At 33.9% G+C, this 16,429-nt stretch overlaps 1 protein-coding gene and 1 long non-coding RNA gene across 3 annotated transcripts in view; one reads left to right on the forward strand and one right to left on the reverse strand.

The window, feature by feature from the left end:
• LOC126912830 (uncharacterized) overlaps positions 1 to 8,235 on the forward strand; it is a 481,090-nt gene extending 472,855 nt beyond the window's left edge. The window contains exon 2 of the long non-coding RNA XR_007707479.1: positions 7,970 to 8,235. This is a non-coding gene — a long non-coding RNA (uncharacterized LOC126912830). The remainder of the gene's footprint in view (positions 1 to 7,969) is intronic.
• The window catches only part of LOC118269701 (uncharacterized), a 185,769-nt gene that overhangs the window by 92,132 nt on the left and 77,208 nt on the right, over positions 1 to 16,429 (reverse strand). The gene's annotated exons all lie outside the window — the stretch shown is intronic.

The following is a 16,429-nucleotide window of genomic DNA, read 5'->3' on the forward strand; positions in this document are numbered from 1 at the left end:
GCAAATCTCTAACCATTATTTCAGGTAATAACGAACGCCATTATTTTTAGAGCACTACGTCCTATATAATCCTTATGTAATGGGATAAGCCTGAACACAAAACCTTGGTCCAAAGCATCGAATTTCTCTCTTAATCAGGTGTTCAAAATCTGCACGTGCACGGTAGCTCATTTCACACGCTGCTGTTTCGTTCCGAGTAGCCGATGAACGGGCAAACATTTGACGTTGAACAAATCAATATGGAGGACTAAAACTGCTGCAGGCAAAATCTGAAATTACAGCTGCTTTTGGATTGTCTAAAACTCAGTAACGCGCATAGCTATGCTTGAAAAGCCACCAAAGGAATTTGCCTGTAACAGTTACAGCGTAAATCAATTTGAATTTAATTTCTCCTGTCTTTGGTATTAAACTAAGAATATTGTTCGAGGTATTATTAGTTTGATTGTATTTAAAGGACTACAATACTTATAGTATTGTTTTCTTATACAATACAATAAAAATACATGTCTAATATTTTTCATTACCTAACAGACGTAGTAAATAGATTTTTAATCTTTGTACCCTATCATCCCTATTCCTAAACATAGTGAATAGTAAAATAGTAGATGGTAAAACAGTTAGTGTTAATAAAGCAAAGGGAAAGATATATGAGGCACATTATGGTGCAGTTTGCGACACTAAATTCACTTCAGAGACACTTATGTTCACTGCTTTTTGGAAAGATGCTCAGCATCTGGTCGCTTTTTAGTAGCAGACGAGTTTTATTGTTGGCAATATTAATAGTGCTTAATTACTACGACACTGGTTTGCTGGCGGAATGGCCACAAGTTAGAATTATATAGAGTAGGAAAGCCCGCCACGAGTCGAAATTTAAGTCAGTGTTAGTTGTGATTGTATGAAAGTATAATAATGTAGAAAGTGAAGGATTTTCAATGGCATTTATGGTTTTCTGAAATAATTTGTTGTGTATAGCTAGATTTAATTTTAGTTACATGTGTACGTAGATACTTATATAACGTCTTTCTTAACTGTATGTCTTTTAATATTAAAAAAAAAAACATTATAGGTACATAATACATAATTAACCGAGAAAAAGTTCTTCTAGTTTGAAGTAACAGAGTCTCACAGAGGAACTCTTCATCTTGAGCAGCGTGGGCAGGGGCGGCGACGCCGCGCCGCTTACTACGTAAGTAAACCGTTATTTTTAGTTAATTTAGTATGTCTCACGTTAGTTATTAAAAAAAAAAACTGGTGCCGCGGCTTGTCCTAATATCTTACTTGTGTTAGGGATGTACATTATATCATATCTATGCTTGGGTTTATCCTAGTATCATAATATTTTGATTGCAAAGATAATTGATAAAAACAATCCGCTTTGAGAATTTAATCTCACTAATATAAAATCTATTTCAAACTTTAGGAAATTAAATGTACCATCGATACAACATATTATATAAGTTATTTATTGTGCAGTAAACTATAAAATGGTGGCAGGTGTTTGTTATGGAAAATATATAACATAACAATACATATGTAGGTATGTAGCTATAACATATGGAACAACTAGTTTTCGAGTTTTATGGATTTAAAAGACAAAAGGCACGCCAAAAACCAAACCACCAATCCATCCATCTATTGAAATATTTTATGTAATTGGTTGTAATAATTACTGTTATTATGCTCCAAACTAACATACTTCATTGCAATATTAACTTCATTACAAAACATTTAAGTTGAAAATGTCTTGAAGAAAAATATGCTGATGATGATGATTTATACTAGCAACTCATTATCAGAATGATTATCCTACTAATATTATAAATGCGAAAGTTTGAATGTTTATTTGTTAATCCGTCACGAAAAACATAGCTGTCGGGATCGAGATGACATTTGGAACAGAGGTAGATTATAGTATTTTATCCCACGGGAACGCGGGCGAAGCCGATGACAGAAGCTAGTTGAATATAACTATATTTATTTCGTTTCATACGCCTTAACATTTTCACAAAATAAAGAAGTAATTTTTCATTACATTACAGCACAGCCTCCTTACTTAATGTGGCATAAAAATAATTACATAATGTTCCTATGTAACTTCAGTTGACTTTGACATCTTTTCCCAAAATTTCAGTGGAAACAGCCATTCCTAGACGCGATTACAAGTCCAAAGAGACACTCTAGCTAATATTTTATCACTCTCAGGCGTTTCGCTCACATTCTGTGCCTAAAAATAATTTACATAGCAGTTGTACGTCTACTAAAACATAAGACCTACAAAGTACACTGGATATGTGATTCTGCTCTCTGTGGGATTAATTTTTCTGAATTCTTTTTGGTAGAATTTTACTTACGCTCTCGTATTTGTAAGGTGAATACTTTATGGAGTTAAATGTCAACGCATTTTCTCTGATTATGTTATGTTTTATTGTTTATTTTTACTTACAATTGTCAAATAATTGTTTTTGTCACAAGCAATGATAGTACGTTTGTGTTAAGTTCATAGTAGGATAAACCTTACTTTATTATCATATGTATATGTGCACAATTATATCTAGAAATGGTACTATAACGACGGTGTCACCGTAAAATTGGGATGGGAACCCACGTTTCTGATAAATAGATATTACATAAAGTACAAATATACTGTCGAAACTGATTAAAATCCAATACACTGATAAAAATCCAATCAAGTTATTTCTAGATCAAAGAAAAGAAATAGTATTTTAACTATAAATAGAAAAATAATATCATCTTAACGACCTTGAAATAAGGGCTATTTTAGGGAGACTTAGAAACGAGCAATTGTGGCCTGTTTGAAGATGTAAATCAAGCTGAACCGTTTTTGATCTTTCTTCTAAATCCAGTTTCTATTAAAGTAAGTTCAATTTAAATTTTCTTCAGAGTACTTTTACGATAAGCCGATTTAACTGGATTTGACCGGCCCTCAGCCTTTAACTACAGCTCATCTACCGAGTCTTGGAAACCAGATTAACTTTAACAAAGAGTGCGTAGCTTTCATAATGTTTAAAAATAATAATGTCTGACTCGTTGGTCGAGTGGTTGCGAGTGCGACTGCCGGACAAGAGGTCTCGGGTTCGATTCCCGGGTCGGGCAAAGTATTACTGGGCTTTTTTCGTATAGTATATACCAATAGACTCACCCCTATTACATGGGACTTACCTATAACACAATAAGTGAAAAGTGGTGTTCATTGTATAGCGGCATTACGTGCTGTAATATGCACCTCTACCTACCCGTTTGGGATTAAAGGACGTTGCTTGTAAAAATAATAATGTACAAGTTGATGGCATAGAACTCATATGTAATCGAATCGTGTAGTGTACGTTTGTAAACGCACCCACGACAGAGGAGAAAATCCTGGTCTGAAGCAACGTTTAAAAGAAATGTGTAAACAGTTCACAGTTCATATTTTACCGAGCTTCGCTCATTTCCAACATTTTGCGGGTCATCAATAAATAATGGAACATGATTCTAGACTTTCCCGTCCGTTAAATTATTAAGTGGTGCTTTTCATTATTTATAAACGATCTGACGTACAGTTTTAAGAAAATTATAATTATTTGGTAACGAAGATGTGTACTCTTTATAATAGATTAACATTTTACTTGTGCGTATATATAGAATCTATTTTCAAATTAGGAACACAATTCTAGACTATAGTTGGCAATTACAAACGTCCGAACTGTCATATGTCATTTTTAATCGGATTTCTCACTCACACTTATGCCAGTTACGCGGGATAGTGACATTATTTTGATGTGACAGTTTGCATGTTTGTTATGGCCAGACTATCGGATCTTTTTGCTGTAAAAAACCACAACCAAATAGTGCTTGATTGATCCAAACCACCTCTAGACCTCGCACTCAACGGTAACACGAACTTACCACAATTTCTACTCAAAGTAACAATCTAAATTAAACAAATCCACTTTTTATTATTACTAATATTTATAAATGCTAAATTTTGTGTGTTTGTTACTCAATCACATCAAAATGTCCGAAGGAATCGAGGTAAAAATTTGAACAGGGGTTAATTATGGTCTGGAACAAAATAGCAATTTTTATCCCACAAGAAAGCAAGCAAAGCCACTGGCAGAAGCTAGTATTACACAAAGATTTGACCCGCACCTTCTTTGTTACAATTACATCACGTAATGTATCCTAACGGCTGATTTTATCATCAGTCCGGATATTAACCAAAATGGCCGCCCGGGTTAACCGGCTAATTATAGCCGTAATTATCACACTGTTTATGCGATGGAAATGGCTATCCATGATTGAATGATGATCATTGCTTCTTGTTGCTGCTGTTTGCAAAATATTGGTTATTGGTGTTGGAAAGTATCGATGTGTATTTAAGTGGTTTTTGGAGGGATTTCACAATGTGTTACTTGGTAAAGTTCTAATAACTGTTTTTGTTAAGTAATTTTAAATTTTACAATTTTGTAATTTTTTTGTTCATAGAATTATTAAATTTAAAAATTTAATAATAATAGGTCACCGGTGACCTACGTTAGTGGAGGATTTGCCTTCAGCAGTTTTCTGATGGCAGTTAAAGGCTTAATACTTAATAGATTCTTAGCAACAAATAATTAGGCAATTTTAAAGTACGTCTAAATCCAAATAATTATCCCAACTTGTTCTTTAAAATATCTTTTTTTTTAATTACTAGACATCTTTATTAGTATCTTTTAGTTCAACTATTTCGCACTTCAACGGAATGATTTCTCAAAACATACCACGATTCGCGAGTGTTTGTTAGTTTGAAAAGAGTGTATTAGATTAAGCAACCTCCTTTTTGCAATTTCCTTAGATTTTGCCCTCGACGACCATTAAGCGTTTATGAGACATTAAACAGTTATTTGTGACAACCTAAGTTTAAGAAAAAAACATCATTTATAAGGTTTCGTCAATAACTTCAAAATTTTTTTTCATATTATAAAATATGAAAAAAAAAGTTTAAGTTTAACCTACGTCGGTCTAAAATACGTTTTGTTGAAACAATGCAGGCAATAAAGTAAATTCTATCCTCACTGTAGATAACATTGTTGGTTGCGATTTACTAGGATTGGTTACCTGTCCAAATACCAAACATAAATTCAGGTTCCGATTTTCGTTAAAAACAAATACTTACCACAAATAAAAAAAAATACAACAAATATAATTCTTCTCAAACATACTCAACTAAATATTACCCAAATTATTTTCTTTTTCATTTATTTAGAAAGTCCAAAGTGTATGAGCAAGTTTTTACGATACCTATGTGAACTTTCAGACTTCTGTTCCTTTATTCTTCTTTCAGTTTTTAGATTTTTTTCAGCAATAATAATTCCCGTTAAGTTCTTCTGCCGTCGTGATGTCGTGCAACGGACTGTGAAATGAAACTTGAAACTTGATCCGTCGTATTATTTTTGAACCTTCCTAAAGATTTACCATTTTACGTTTTCGGACAAAAACTTTTCAGTTCGCTAAAGTTTTTTACTGAAAGTGACGTATCATGCGACAGAGACAGTAAAAGAGATAGCTCTTTCATAACAAACACATAGGTACGTTGATTTTTTGTATGGAAAAAGAAATACTTAATAATTAATTATTTATTTACTACTGTAATTTTCAAACACATATGTATCTCTCATTTAAGCCGTGGCAGACAATTTTTGAACACCTTATACGTCTTATTTGCCAAGTTTACTCCATTAAGTATATTTATTGTATTCATTACAGGTACATAATAAAACTGAGACTAGCCATCTAAAGACAGACATCAGCATATCTAAGGTGACTTAACAGTGAATCTCAATACGAATGCGAATTTATTTTAAGTAGGTATAATTAATATCAGTAGTTTCACTGCGGACTACCGTTCTTCAAGCTTTCCTTTACTGGATATCCATCCAAAAATTATGTGTAAGAAATCGTTTTTAGTGATAAGATCGCCCGCCCGCCATGGTACTATTAATTTCTGAATGTTGGTTCTTTGTGTTTTTATGGTGTACAAAAGAGTTTTTTAATCTAATCTAAACACATCTATGAGCCGTGACAATTATGCCAAAACTTAAAACATTTTGATCCACAGTGGACTTAAGAATAAAAGCAAGCTAAATTACATAACACGTGAATAACACCACCTTCACCTCAGCGTTCACTACTGAAAATACACCTCTAATAATGTACGAATTACTTCGATCGTCAGCTCTTTGTATGTTATACAATTTATATATATGTACACAGATTGAACCCCTTATACAACTTCAATTCTTTGAAGACTAATAGCATTCAAGCAGTCCCTGACCTTTCTACTCGTAATATCGACATCAAAGACGAAATATTTAGGGTTTACCAGGTCTCTATATTTAAGATTACATCTCTGGACCTACACAATGAACAAATACGTGGTTACACCAACTATTTCTACCCACTTGCTTATGAAATCTTGGGTCATTGAACTTCAATGTCTTGTTGTGCCAAACTGTAGGGACATGGATTCTATTATCTAAGAATGTGCTAGTCAGGCCTCTAAGAAGGACTAGTTTGGGGGTCTGAGTTATCAATCAACTGTAGACTATAAGAATGTCAGGCATTCTTACTAGCTGTAAGAAGTAAAGCTTCGGTATATTATACTATGTCTGACATTCTTAGAAGCAGAGGGCTTAGTACGACTTATTTTTTATATTTAAGAGATCAAAACGAGAGTGCGTTCGGCGTTCTGATTAGCGAGCTCGAATGAATCAACCAATCCATGCGCCGAACGCTCTTTGGTTTCGATCTTGTTAACCGTAAAGCAAACTAATAGTAAGGGTACAGAGTTGTACAATTACGTGGCAAAAATTAAGCATAATATATTTTTATACTATCCATACTATTGCGTTCTATTTTAGTTACTAGCTTTTGCCCGCGACTTCGTTCGCGTGGAATAGTGACTTCCGGCAAATTTTTGGTTTTAACCACATAGTTCCCGATCTCGCGGGATCTCTTCAAAAATGAGATGTGGAAGATATTCCAGGGAACTCTTCAAAAATCAACATAATGAGCTCTGCGTTTGAATTTAATAGATGTATACTCACTTAGGGCATTGAAAAAATAGTTTAAAAACGGACTTAAACTAACTTAAAACTAAAGAAAGCTACGAATTACGAATTTATAACAATTAAAAAAGAAACTATATTACAACCTATCCTCTATGCTATAATAACCAAGCTTAAACTAAATAATTTAAAAGAAACGACTTAAATCTAATCTAATTTAAAAAAAATTAGACTTACAATTTTATTAAAAAAACTAACTACAGTAACTACTAATAATCGATATCAAACTAAACCTACGTTAAATAGTTTAACCAAAAAACCAGGAAAACCCAACAAATAAACTTATTAATTGACAAATACAACGAAACCAATTTAGAATATACGAAACAGCAGGACCACTACAGACAAATAATCATACGACTGATAATACACTTTTTCTACGATAGTACCGAAGCGCTCGGCCGATACCCAACCAAATGAATGTAACGAAACCATAGCGCGATCTATTTCGATCCCAACGCCATCTATCGAGGATAAAGACAACTTGGATTATTTATTTATACTCCGTTCGGGCATTTTGTACTAAAAGTTTAATTATATTGATATTATTTTTTTCATACCTTTTTACTATTTATTTACTTTTTTTCGATGAATTAAAACAATAACATGAACCGAAGTCGTGTAACGATCGACATAGAATTATCTATACTCCGTTAGAGCATTTTCTTTGTACTAAATGTTTTATTATATTGATATTATTTTTTTCATACCTTTTTACTATTTATTTACTTTTTTCGATAAATTAAAACAATAACATGAACCGAAGTCGTGTAACGATCGACATAGAATTATTTATAAATAATTTATTTCTTATTTTTATTTTTTGATTTTTGAAATAAAAATATATCTATGTCCTTTCTAAGGTTCTAAACTATATCTGTACCAAATTTCAACCAAATCCGTCAAATAGTTGCGGAGATTAATGGTATAAGCATAGAATGTTCGACGTGATTCTTTAATTTGACATAACTTTTTTATTTATGAACCGATTGACATGAAACAAACACTAAATGTAAATTTAAGCATCCCACAATATATTCGTGAAAACCGCATCCAACTCGGATCAGCCGTTTCTGAGATTAGCGCGCACAGACGAACAGACAAACAGACAAACAGACAAACAGACAAACAGACAAACAGACAAACAGACAAACAGACAAAAAAAGTTAATTACATTTTTGGGTTCGACATCGACATAACAATAACCCCTGCTATTTTTTTTATTTTTATTTTCAATGTACAGACAGCACTTTTCTACGATTTTATTATATGTAGTATAGATAATAAAAATTAAAGTATATACAAGTTATTTATAACTTAATTCCTGATCATAAAACTTAAAATCAAAATTAAATACACAATGGAAAATTCTTCTTTATTTCGTCCCCAAAAAAAAAAAACAAAACATTTTTTCACATATTTCACTACGACCACTAACAAAACAGTCAAACAATGACAGCTAAAACAGAAAACGACAAACAGTATTGAGAGAGGACGCATTAAAAATGTCTCATGTAAAACAATAGACAACCGGAAAAGCCTAGTCATAGCCGTGACAATTAATAACACTGACAACACTACTGTTGGTGACAGCAGTTGAAATGTTTTAGCGACGCACACTGGTACGCAGCTGCCATACAAGGTAGATATAATAGACATGTTTCCTACTAGTCAAATTCAATACTTTTTTCGAAACGTCAAAAACTAAATTTTCTATGAACTTTGTATGATATGCTCTATTATGACGTCATACGCTTTTGACGTCAAATAGCAGACTTATTTCTAAAAATTTAGCTAAAAAAATCGAAAATTAAGCAATTCATCAATGAATGAGAGTGTGATTATTTTTGACCCAGTCATCATCTCTATTATAGCCGTTTTCACCAACCATTCTTAAACTATTTTTGAGTTACTTAACCTAACTAAGCTGCTAAGCTAACCCCCACTTTTACTGTTAGGTGTCACTTATAGATGAAAACCAAAATGTCACTAATCTTAGCTTAAAAACAAGCAATAGAAATAGAATAAAAAACTACAATACTCCAATTTAAAAAAAAAAACACCACGTTCATCGTCGTATAAAAAAATAATTAAAATACCTTAGTACGAGTTTCTTTTCTGTTTGACGAGATCGAAACCAGAGCGCGTTCGACGCTCTGATTCTGGTTGGTTATCGTAGAACGTAAAGCAAATTCATACTAAGAGTAAAAACGTTATCTTACTTTAACATAATGTTATTACTTAATCAAAGCAAATCATGACTTACTAATTAAAAAATATTTCAATCCTCAAAAAAATATCAACATAAAAAAAACAACTTAAAATTAAATAATCTAGTTTTGGGCGCTCCCTTGTATGGCGGTGTTCCAGTGTGCGACGCTGACACCACTTGTGAACGCAACTATACAATGGCGGGTAACCTCAAATGTTGATTTTGACGTGGCACAACTATCACGCAATATTTTTCGCTTTTGTACTCTTATGTTGACAGTTTAGGATTGTATTACAATGACAGGATTGTTCGTACAATGTTTCATTTCGTGTAGCAATATGGGATTATATCTGAAAGGGCTTGACACAAAATGTACAAGACATTTTTATGAAAAATTGTTGTAGTTTTGATTCATGCGTGATTTGGTCTTCGTTGCAAATTGTGAGGCGTTTATCGGTAATATAACCTTCAATGTCTCATTATTCATTAAGTTTCAATTTGAACAGTTGCTCCCACTTGTGTCAATATCAATGAATATCGATCAGAACCTGATCTGCATTAACTTATCCAAATCAAACAGCCATCAGCATGATTGACAGAAAAACTATTTCATCTCAATGTAGTTCGGACATGAATTATTCATTGGACGAAGAAAAGAGCCCACGAACTTGCACAAAGGGAGAAAACTTGCCCTCGAATATGCAAAAAAGTTAAGGTTTTATTCTTTTGACCGATTCCTCAGGAATTATATTGAAAAAGTTGTAAATTTTGTGTTGTATGCCAACGTTTGTGATGGGAAATGGAATGGTGGGACTTTTTGTTTGTTTATATACTGACCCAGTTTTTGTTTTCGTTATGTGGTTTTGTTAAAAATATGTAAACTGTGGTGACACATGACAGAAGTCGCAGTCGCATAGACGATCGACGAATAAATCAACGACGTGACGTCACAAAAATCCTACATCGCATATGTGAATAAACATGGGTAGAAAATCACAACGAACAACTGATAGACAAAAAGCCGGCCAGGCACAATCATCTAGCCTGGTCGGAGGATAAGTAGGCTACGCGACATCGCTGCGTCTGCGCATGCTACTCATGATGAAGAGTACGTCTGTGACTAGAAACTAGTAGAGCTTTCTTTTAGTAAACAAAGTTATATTTATCTCACTATCTGCCGCACTCAGAGACATTTAATGATTACTTAAACTATTCTTTAGTAACGTTTTTGTATCGAAAACAATTGCTAAGGACTGGGTTAAGTAACCATTAAATGACTCTGAGTGCGGCAGTATAGCTATTATAAAAATAAATCTAGTAAATCGATATAAAAAGCTTTAAACCGTCATACTCACCACTGATATACCAGCTATTACAGTTAAATTCAATTAAACAGTGTTCAATTATTCACAAACCCTACTAAAAACCTGTCATTTTTAAAATGCAAGGGGCATTTCAGGTTTTACATTCATAAAATATTTACGAAATGAAACTAGTGATGCGAGTCTGACTGTTACGTAGGCACTTGACCGCTATTTTTACTGTAGAATGAGAAAAAAGCATTTTTATTAAAACCTATATTTTTTTATCGCATTTTCCGCTACGAGGAGTAAAATTAAAAGAATCCATTACCATTTATTATGTGCCATACATGGTGCTTAACACATTGAACGCCGTGGTGGTCACCGATGACCGACGTTAGCGGAGGATTTGCCTTCAACAGTTTTCTATTGGCAGTCAATGACTTAAGGTATGACGTCAGAATCTGCGCTACTATCAATAATAATAATTATTGAATTACTAGTGATCAATAGTTGACACCAGCGTTGAGCGCATACGCTCAACACAATGCTGAGAGATGGAAGGCCTTTCGACATGGGCATGCGCAATTAAATCTTGTTTTTGCTAATCTGAAATTGCTATGTTTATTTTTGTATGTTTATTGTTTTGTTATAATTAGCTGTTTTTTTTTTCATTGTTTTAATATATTATATTATATAAATATTTGTGTGTGCGCTTTTTTAAATCATTGTATCTGTGTGTGTGTGTGTCTACTGTCAAATTTATGAATGATCTTCCTTTCATTCTGTTATTTTTTTTTTAAATCCGAAATATGCCATCAACGCTTTTTTGGTCTTGCAGTCGATCTGAAACCTCTTGCTAACCAGTCCCCTTTTGTACCCTATTTACTCAAAAATAAGTCTATATAAACATATAAATGCGAAACACCGGCAAAATATTATTACCTACTACAAAACACCAACAAAGTTATAATGTATAACTAAAAGTAATTGCTAAGAAAACAACGGCAGGCATTTCCATATTTCTTTGAATTCCAAATGACGTCTATCGTTTGTTGTTTCGAGCAAATTGCGATGGAATTGGCGCGTCTTTAGCGGCACTGTGAGACGCTTTGAGATGCATTGCATCCACGTCCTTGGAGGAAACGAGGTCAGTATAAATAATGACTTGTGATGTATCACACTTACATGATATAACGTTATGCATTTTACTGACTGAGAGTTTGAAATTGTGTTTCCTTGAAGATGACCTGGGTGTCTGTGGTGAAGTGAATGGATTGGTTATGGTCAGAGAAGATGCAACGTAAGTCGCACCATCATTCCACCAGGAGAGATAGGCAAACACTGAGCCATGTAGAATAAAAAAAAACAGAGATGCCGATGATATTTACATTATATCCACTTTCTATCAGTTATTAAGTTCATTACATAATAATATTCTTCTTTATTTTCTTTACTTGTCTGTTTCAAAAAAATCGTTGCCCTACCCAAGGATTTTCTGCTGTGTCTTGAGTGCGTTCACAAATATACAAGATAAAAATTTATCTAAATTTAAATCATCATAAAAACGCCACAAACATTTACCACACATAATACATTTAAAGAACTAGATTTTCGCAACAATAGCTCGAGTTTAAACGAAATAACAACACAATCCTGCACAATACGAAAATACAAGATGAGATTTGAGAGAACGTGACTAAAATTCGCCTGGACCTAGTATAGCCCGACAAAAGCCTGTAAGCATCCCTAAAGGAGGTTTCTTATACATAAAATATCATACCATCCCCGAAAGAGCCCGGCAGAAGTGTTAGGCTTGTATGCTACATGCGTTTGAGACAATCTTGTTGATGTTTAGTCATACATTATGTAAACAGTGTGATATAAATGGTAAACATACTGGTTAGTTCGGTTGCTAACTCATAATGAGCAATAGGACATATCATTATTTTCCATTAGAGGACTCGGTGCCTCTTAGGTGCTGGGGATGGTGCTGGGGATGGTTTTGTTGAGGTCGATGTTTGGCCGCTATCTCACCTGATAGTAAGTTATAATGCAGCCTACGATGGAACACGTCGGCCCATAAGTAACCTATTCACTTGGGCGTTGAAGATTCCCAGGTTCCCTAGTCTATCTCCTCAAAAAAACCAACCCCAAGAAAGTACATATCATTCTTTAGGACTTTGGAAGACCTAAAGCATACTCTCAAAAGGTTCCACCTAAAAAAAATCACCCCCAGAAAAGGATATATCATTCTTTAGGACCAAAAGCAATTAGGTAGCTCCGTTCAAATAAAATATTGTTTAATTTGCATACTTAACACTACTGTTAATGTTGAAAGGGTTGAGAAATTGAAACTTCCAATTTTTCCACTCATTGATGTTTGAGCTGACACACTTTATCCTTATATTATATTTTAAAATCTAACTTCAATACCGCAGTATTGATTAGCGATACGAATCAAGATTATCGAAGGGCTCTTGACCTCAGAGTCCCAATTTGATTCGGTTAAGGTCAGGAAAAAAGTCTTGAATTTGATATGAGTAGCACAAAATCCAATACTTTCTCTTAAACTTGATCTTGACACTTTTTGTGAGAGTGAAGATGAAATAACAGGATTTCTTTTGCTAAAAAAAGGAAATAAAAATTGTAGTAAAACGTGCTATAATCTTAGTAGTACTTTTTACTTGAAGAGCTACATAGCTTAGTATCAGTGAAAACAGTCACACAATTTTACAGTTTAGCTAGCATAGTTACATAGCACATCTCTGTTGGAAATGCACCCTTAGAATGTCCTTAACCGCCCATATTGTGACAAAAAAGACAGTAACAAAAGCAAGTGACGAGAGTATATTTTTCATGTATTAAGTATAGCCCCACTCAAGTATTTATACTGTATGGAATACGATAAAAGTATACATTTCCATATTGATGTTGATATAAAGAAAATTGGGCATGTTTAGTGTCATTTCACACGGAGAGAAGAATAAAATACGCTATGCTCTTTATATTGTTACAATTTCGGTTTTTATTATTATTTTTGTGGAGTGAAGATAAACAGTAGGTAAAGATAAAAAACACATTGTGAGGATACGATCCATCGTAGAAATATTGGGTATATTATAAAAATAACTAAAGATTCAGACGGTTAGAAAAATAAAGATATAGGAATAGTAGAAATCACTCAACCCTTTGGAAAACTGATTTTTTTATGTTCACTTAATCAGCATAGCTTGACCGCATTTTAGCCTAAATATTACTCAATTAATAAATAAAATTAGCATTTTAAACTTATTAAATCAAAAGTTTACATAGAGAGGAGCGGAAAGAGGGCAGGGAGGCCTTTACCCTGCAACGGGACGATCTTGCCTGAAAAATGGTCACATAAATAAAAAATATGCTAATCTATCTATACTTTAAGTATTACGGAGTGCGGGCTTCGGATTTACCGGGGCACCGGCTCGAAAAGCAAGAGTACAGGGTGTTTTTTAGTCAATAAGAGTCTGGCTCTCTCTCATGTCTCACCCAAGGCGGGAAAAGTGATTGGATGACTTTCCCACCTCAAAAAAAGTATTAAGAGAGATCTGTCACAGACATACCTACTATAAATGAAAGAACGGTTTTGATTTCATAATGCCACTAACAATCTCTAATATTATAAATTAAACTAAACATTGCGTGATGAACTTGACTGAAATTAATTGAAGACTATTTATCAGAAAAGAGCAAAAGAAATGAATTGCTTTTAACAAAAACGACAAGTCATCAAATTCTCGTATTAAAGAAAGATACAAACAATTTCATTAGTAAAGATTTCTAAGAAATGTAGAAACAATTCTGTGAGGCTGTGAGGTCGAACGTATTTTTCAAGTACAGACTTTGGCCCATGTCACAATGTGGGTCGTTGTCTTGTTATTTGGAGGTAGCCATCTTTAAAGTGACCTGTCCCAGCAAAGCTTGCACGCATCACTCAACGTGTAGTTCGACCCTACTCAAGACTTCTTAGGTCATAGAGAACATACTAAGATCTTAGAATTTTCTTCTCAGTCACTACAAATTCACTAATACATTTTACTAGTTCGTAAGGTAGTGGTCGCAGGTTCGACTGCCGGACAAGGGGTCTCGGGTCCGATTCTCGGGTCGGGCAAAGTATTACTGGGCTCATTTTGTTATTTCACAAATTTCTCAGTGGTAGCACGGAGTTGTGCCTAGTACATGGCAATATGCTCACCCCCTATTACATGGGATTTATAACACAAATGGTGAAAAATGAGTGTTCCTTGTACAGCACGTAATAGCGGTTACGTGCCGTAATGTGCACCTCTGCCTACCCCTTCGGGGATAAAAGGCGTGACGTTGCATTGACGACGTTGCCTACTTTTACAAGTTTTTTTTTTGAAATTACATTTAGAAATCAATGTTTCTCTCATTAATACACCTCGTTACGTAAAACGATGTAAAATGTTGTATTTTTTCTTTTTCGCCACCCATTTGCATGACAAATGGGGACTGTTTTCGCAATTAGGCTGTGTTCGTGAACACTAACTATATTTGTGAAAAAGTGTCGGTGTATTAAATATAAAATACATTTAGTAAATTTTCATAAACACTTTCCACTTGTGAGTTCTCACCAACATAATAGTTTATAGATATCTCACTATAATAGTTTCGAGATCAAAACAACAAATATTCTAGAGACGAAATTCACTCAGAAACAATTCGTATTCACCCATCTGTACATCTACTATCGTGACACCAGTCAAACATTATCACTCAACTATTCGAATTATTTCCGACAACCAAAATATCTCCAACTAATTCCACATGAAACAATCGTTCCGTAAAGGTCACAGAACTCAAATTGGTCCTTTCGAAGTACTGCCTAATGCCTGCTTATTTGCGAAAGGTCGTAAATTCCACATTTGCCCCGCAAATGTCGGTCAAGTGCGTGTTGGAAGGTTTCATACAATTCGTTCCGCTGAATTGCTTTCGACGTAAATGCACGAAGTTACATAATTGTGTAGGATGTACAATTGTACAGCGTGTTCTGTTTCGTGAAGGAGTTTCAAACATTTTAGGCGTTCCTCATAATTATTGTGTGGTTGTAAAAAGCGAACCCGAATTGTGTTGACCTCAATCCATTCACAAAGCACGAGTGTTAATCTTTTGTGTTCTCTTATTTTCGCAATATGGAAAGGGAAGGGTTGTCGGATGTTTACGACTGATTAATAGCGAAAGGTTCTCTTAATTATTCAATTTATGACCGGTACAAAAGGTGTGTTGCTACATTGCATGAAAAGTATATACTGGTATGAAGAAGTTGGGAGTTTTATTATGAACCTATAAATCATTTTTTTATGTGACTGACGGATCAACAGCAGCAGTAGTAAACATAACTCCCTCAAATGGTTTATTCCTTTGTATTTATTTAGGTGAAAAATTTTTATCTAAAAATGTATGTGTTATTTCTGTGACTGCTAACTCAAAGCAAATCTGTTACATTCCTTTATTTTCATGCTTTACTTATCTATATAATTTATCTAACTATGTAAAGGCGCTTTTTCTGAATTTTCCCTAGTTAGTAATTAAATTCATTTCCTATAAAGTGCTCCCTTATGTCATACTCTCGTTCATTCTCTCAAATAGAAAAAAAAACTAACACAGTAAAAATTAGACCTCCTCAAAAGAAATTATTCTTTGACTTTGCAACCCACTCAAGGGAGTCAGGTATCATCTAACATCATTAGGTACATACTTTTACTCGTCTATTAAAACAATAACTTGAACTAACTTTAATAACTTACCCGGAT

This window comes from Spodoptera frugiperda, chromosome 30, assembly GCF_023101765.2.
Source record: "Spodoptera frugiperda isolate SF20-4 chromosome 30, AGI-APGP_CSIRO_Sfru_2.0, whole genome shotgun sequence".
Taxonomy (NCBI): Eukaryota; Metazoa; Arthropoda; class Insecta; order Lepidoptera; family Noctuidae; genus Spodoptera; species Spodoptera frugiperda.